The following is a 6,647-nucleotide window of genomic DNA, read 5'->3' as shown; positions in this document are numbered from 1 at the left end:
CACAAGAATTAAATAACAATAAGTTGAGAAGAATTTCTAACAATTATTATAATATGCTTCCTAGAATGAATGTTACTTTCTATGTTTTTAATCTTGATTTTGTACAGCATGTTGGCTTCTGCATATAATCATTTCAGTACACTGCATGTTCAAAATCTGTTTCTCGATGGATGTCGGAAGATTTCGAGGAAGCAAATGAAACATTTTCAACCAAACAGCCTCAGAAGCTATTATGTCGGCACTGTCACTTTTGTTCCTGGTGCAGCAATTTATAAACTAAGCATGAGTGTCTCATCAACAGACTGAGGACCAACTCCACCTGTTTATCTCCTTCCCCCCGCTCATTATTTACCCTCCAAATTGATTTCAAAGCACCTCCACAAACGACCACCTCAAGATTGGAAATACAAAATATTGTCTGAAGTGTCAACAAAGAATATGTAAATGTTTGATACAAGAACTTATAAAATACACAAACTATCAACATGTAGAACAAAAAAAAAGAAGTGTCACAATCCATGACAACCTGCTTTGTAAACTAGTGTGTGCATTTTCCATTTTTATTTATTTAATGCCAACATGAATTAAGGACTATAATGTTGATGAATACATCACAGCATATTATAAGAATCCCTCAGCTTTAAAATATGGCCACTAAGCACAGTGAGAAAAAAAGGCCAATCTAAAGGGACATTAATGAAAGTGCTATGATATTGTTGCTTTACATTTTTTTTTGTTATTGTGAAGGCTGAGGAATTGATCCCATTCATTATTTGAGTTTGACTTTTTACTAAAGCAAGTGTCAAACTCAATTATGTTACAGACAACATTATATTTATGGTTGCCCTAACAGGACTGTTACAACTGTGAAACCGATTCAACATTTAATCACCTCATAGAATTACATATACACACAAAATTGATGAAGATCTAGTTGTAACATCAGAAGTCTAGTACGATAGTTTCATCTATTGCGCAAGTAAAAGTTTGGTACCCACGCTTAAAACGCTTGCAATATCTCAACCAATTTTTTATTGCATACTGTATGCTAATTACACATTTTAATTTGAATAAGGCCTTGAGTTTGACACCTGTGCTTTAAAAATAGTAACATTATAAACATTATATAATAAAGGTAACACAGTTTAATATAGTCCACAGTTTTCTAGACTAAGACTAGAAAATTGTGTGTCTCCTCTCAATTCTGAAATTTGGATTCAAGGTGATAGAACTGAAGACAAGGTGCTCTATTTTTGTAGACAGCTCACGTGTGTGTTAGTGTAACAACTGTTTTGATGTCACAGAAGGACATGAAGAATTGGAGTAGAAGGCGGTCTCGACTTCACAGTCGTGGTCTGTGATCACCCTGGCCAACTTTACATCATCCACCCGTGGAGGTCTGCTTGCAGTTACTTAGGAAAGCACTTTGCGTGCAAGGACTCCACGAGTTCATTTATTCTTGAGCCAGGTCAAAGACTGCGCGCGCTTCTCCTGCACTGAATTTAAATGGAATGAGAAGAGCTGCTTCCATTGGCCAAGACAGACGTCTGTGTTTAATATCACACCGTTGCCAAGGCCCCTTTCTACCTGCGCCCGTCGCCCATCTATGAAAATACCAAAAGAAAACTACATGCGCACAGTTAGACCTGCGCTTTGCACCCACCTTGCGCTAGGAATAAAAAGAGAAATATACAATATAATTTTGCTCATTATCATTATCTCATCCGCCAAGGGCATTCTGAGAATCAATTATTTGTGACCCAATGATATCACTGCTACACACAGTAGGCTAGATTAAAAAAATTATGTGACATGAGCTACGTGAAACCTCATGAAGTCGAACCACAGTAAATGTTGGCCGTGAGGTTTTGTCTGTGGGACAGACAGAGAGACTTCGCATGCTTGGAATTCCTCACACAGTACAGTAACCTGGTGTTATGAGCAGAAAGTCTTGCATGAGGCTGAGGAGGGGTGAGATTTCACTTGACCTTGCAATGACTTATGACCATCTAAGAATCACAGATGAAATGATAAGGCGCGAGAATACATATCTGTAACAATACATTCATTGTGTCGTGGTACAGTATGTTCATAATGCTCTCGTGGTGCAAAGCAGCAGCTGTAGTAGAGATGAATTTGCATTTTCGCCCCAAGTGGATGAGAAAGGGTGCCACATATGAATACTGTACCTGCTGACATGATTTTGACCGAAGTGAATATAAGAAAATCTAACTTGTTGCAAAAAAAGGAAATGTAATTTTAATTCATCAACATTAATTGTTCTTTTAATTAAAAAAAAACAAAACTGTATATATATATATATATATATATATATATATATTCCCCCCCCCACACACACACACACAGGTGAGCCGTGGTGTGTCAAAGCCCACCCACTAGAATACCTGTTGGACCCAACCTATGTGGCACCCACACAGAACCTATAACCTCCACAGCCCAAAGTGTGATTTGAGTGGGACAATCACACACGCGCGCACACTCGTACACGCGCGCACGCAAACCACTCCCCCACATCCTCAAAGGCAAAATGGCGCGCCTGCTGTAACGCATTTATTAAGTGGAATGATTAAAAGGTTTATGCATTCAATTGGATTGTCCCGTAAGACTTGCAACACTGACAATAAAGGAGCATTACACTACCGTCTCTCTTAAAAAGAGCGCGCTCCTTCACGGTGACATGATCATATATTAAATGATCAATAGAGGGCGCTGTTGTACCGCAGAGAAAGTCACGTCGGCACACGAAGCACATTACAGCCCCGCAATTATTAAAATAACCGCCAAGTGACATTAAGAAAGCCAAGGACGAATACTTGAGCTAATCACCCAGCAGAAATATTAAAATGATGAAATGACAGGAAATTGGAAGCCGAGGTGTCTTCTCTCTCGTCTTTCAAATGAACATCTTGCTGAGTTTTTCGGAGAAGCCTAGAACCAAAAGGATGGCGGTATCACAGACTTTGAAACAATCGTGTGTAATTGCTTGACAAAAGCAGACAGATCGTGCTATTTTGGATCTCTGTTCCCAGATTTATTTTTTTTTCATTTTTTATAACTCTTTTGTCTCTGCCTTTCAGTTTATTTATTTTGTGTGACAGTGAGCTGCAGGGATGAAACGAGATGTGACAAATAGGCAACAAGACACCATGGGTTGGAAGCAGTTTTATATTAATAGCTGGTATTGCAAGGGTGTTTATTTATACGGCATATTTTTGAACTTGGAAGAAATTAAAAACCTAATACCCCTGTGGTGGAGAATTAGCCAGCTGGCTAATAGTGGGAGATTTGCCAAAGTGGATATTGTGTTTTAGCTGTTTAAATAATTAATGAGGGAAATAAAATGAATACTATTTTTCTTTAATGAGGCACTGTGAAACTTACAGTCAAACACAAACCGTTTGGGGGTGATGGTTGATTAGGAAACTGGCATTAAAAATGGAAATAATCTGTTCCAGGGTCAACCAGGAACCGTTCTTCCATGTAAAGACAAGGCTTAAGGTGTATGCTATAATTTTTTCAACTGTAAAATAAATGTAGGAAAAAGTTAAAGGGAGGTTATTGGATTCTTTTTTGAAAGGTTGGGACATATTTGTTATAATGTTGTCATAAATCTTTTTTTGTACTCATTCACATAACAAAAACAAATGTGACTTTTGATGTGACACGCATGCACACAGAGTATGATGTCGAGTGACACACAAAAAAAAAAATCCGCCATGTATCACAGTGTTTAAATGAAGCAAAAAATGTACCGTGTGTGGGCGGCTCATCTTTTTGTCATCTCATATCTACAAAGGAGCAATGCGGGAAGATGAGGCAACACTTTTTGATCTCTTCACAATAATGGAGACGTCTACTGAAAATGACGTCACGTCTTTGCCACGCGTAATAAATGAGACATCGGCATGGTTGAAATACTATGAGCACCACAAATGTCAACTGTCTGCTTCATGTTTCAAGTGGGATTAAATTCAAGTAAAATATAATATATATTCAAAACAGGTCTGTCTGTCTCTCCCCTACCTGCACGGCTTCGAATAAGCATCAATACTGCATATGCATATATAGATATATAGCCACATAGGAAAGAGGCTGGGGTCGTATTTGAAAAAAAAAACAAAAAATTGAATTGTATTTTTCACACTGCATGAAAATAAAATCAGATGCTTTTGCTTATGGGGGAAAAAACAATTGGATTTGAGCTGCAGTGTGTGTGAACTTAGTCTATTTGTCATTCATTTGCTGTCTCATGCTGACCTCTTACGTTGGGCTTCAGAAACTTTCCAGAAACAATGGCGGAATAGCCACCCCCAGAAAAGTTAACAAGTGCCCTTCCTTCGGTTGACAACAACATGAGACTAACAAACAGAAACCGAGCAAAGGGTCCCCGAGCAGCTGGGAGGATTCAGCAACGATGTAGAATTTGTAACGTTTCTGATTGACATGTTTATTACATCTTTTTGGTATTTGATTGAACTTGGTTGTGTTTTTATCAATCGAAAAATGTTCAGTGTTGTATTTCAATGTTATTTATACATTGAATGCAAATATTGCTTTCATTGTGGGTAGTTATTTATTGATATTCATTTCATATTTAATTTATTTAAAAAAATATATCAATTGTGCTGGATTTGTTTTTTCAGGGGGCCTCTTTGGGGTCTTGAAACATGTTATGATGATCATTCATCCTCTACATTTGTGTTCAACTTTCTGTCCCAAATCTAAAGAACACTACAGCGAGAAAAAAGGTTTATATGTCACAAAAAATAAACTGCATGTAGGGCATCATCTTCACCGCAGGGACAAAGGACAAGGTAGATCCTTGTACAAGTGCTTCAACAAATTGTCAACTTCAAAAAAGATTTTCTTGTCATGCCAACGTACGTAAGCCCATTAACACAGCACTTTTGACGTGCGGCGCTAGAGCCGTGTCAGAAAGATACTCTATGTTTGCCTCTTCTCTTTTTGGCTTCTGGCAAATTGATTTCATACTATTAAAAAATGCTTGGGGATGGCATTGTGATGCCTTTCACAGATTTCTACGACACTGGCGTTCGAAATGCATGCTCCTGTTTTGCTAAGTACTGAAGTGGGTTCAAGAGCTACAAAAGCAACTGTAGCCTTTAAGCCACACTTAGGGCGGATAAAGTAGATAGCAGAGCTTTCATGAGTCCGCATACAAAGAATGACAGTTGCTTCTCTAGGCTGATCAAAGGCGGCAGGACGAGTTCCCTCCATCTTTCCCCCTTGGAAGCCTGCCTCTATCTAATGATAGTTGAATTCATTGTCATCTCATTATCTTTGAAGAGGGGAAAGATCCCTCCCGTACGAGTGGGCACCGTGTCTCTTGCCATCAGACGGGCCGTGGGATTGCTGAAGCACATTCTCATCTCATTACGTTGAGTGAGAGATATCAGACACGTCCCATCTGCCCAACGCTTTCCACGCACATGCCGTCATGCTTGAGCCACGCGGGCCGATATGGAGATGCTGCATACGGCCCATCTGCAACAGGGAGAGGCTTAGACTCTACATCGCTGCATTTTTAAAGTCACTCTCAGCGAGAGAAAACCTAACAGTGGGTGGGCAAAAGAGCTCTTGACATGCATCAATAATGTTGTAACACATGGGGCAAATATGAGAGTGGGTGGTAATGTTCCTGTAACTCAAGGGCCCCATGCTTGATTGCACCACTGAATGGAGGGATTTGGGTACCCCTGCATTACTCCTATCACAGAGGTACCACTTATGTCATTTGCTTGCTTTGCTAATTACTAAATGGCTTAAATACAGAGATAATATTTTTTTTAGTGTCAATAAAACTCTCGCTCTTGTAGCTATGACTTAATAATTTGTCCTTGTTCAAAATTCCCTCAAATTTCCCCAAATGAAATTGTCATATTTTCCACCTTTTCACACTACCACAGTACTGACAGGATATTTTAAGATCTGTTTTCCCAAATGGCAATAAAAAAATAGATCTTGACATGTTATTCAATTATGGACCAATGCTATTGTCAAAACACAATGTGAACGGAATTGTACTGTAAAATGCAGTTTGATTTCAAAGAGTGTTTTTGGCACTATGCGTAATATCGTTTCAACCAGTGCATTATGTGGGCCGGGACGCAGCGTGACTGAGTACCAGCACCTCTCAATTTCAGCATCGAGCGTACCGGGACTTTCACTCGAGCCCACAGTACCCTCTCTTGTTCTATTTCTCTCTTGCACATTGTGGTACTCATGACTCTTTCAGTAATTTGGTTCTGCAAAAAAAAAAAAAAAAAAGATTTTTTTTCTGCCACCAAGTAACAGTTTTGGTTGATGCGGTGTCATTTGTGAAGGTAGCTGCAAATGCAACGCTGTAAATATGCAAAGGCTGATTTCAAAATGAATCTTAACAAATGATACATTGACGTCAAGGCAAGGCAATTTTATCGTGAAGCTGGTACACGTGGTGGTGCGACAGTTAGCTTGAATTATCTGCCTTATCACAGTTTTAATTACCATTACTTAGTTGCTAGTTGCTACATCAACACAACGCCATCTCAAAATCGTATTCAATCACTAATTTGGGAAGCTAAGAAACCACTTGTTAATCATGCCGTCATTGTTTGATTTTGGCC

The sequence above is a fragment of the Idiotropiscis lumnitzeri genome, chromosome 4, assembly GCF_059441095.1.
Source record: "Idiotropiscis lumnitzeri isolate Australia: NSW breed Sydney's pygmy pipehorse chromosome 4, RoL_Ilum_1.0, whole genome shotgun sequence".
NCBI lineage: Eukaryota > Metazoa > Chordata > Actinopteri > Syngnathiformes > Syngnathidae > Idiotropiscis > Idiotropiscis lumnitzeri.
This window is presented reverse-complemented; position numbering follows the sequence as displayed.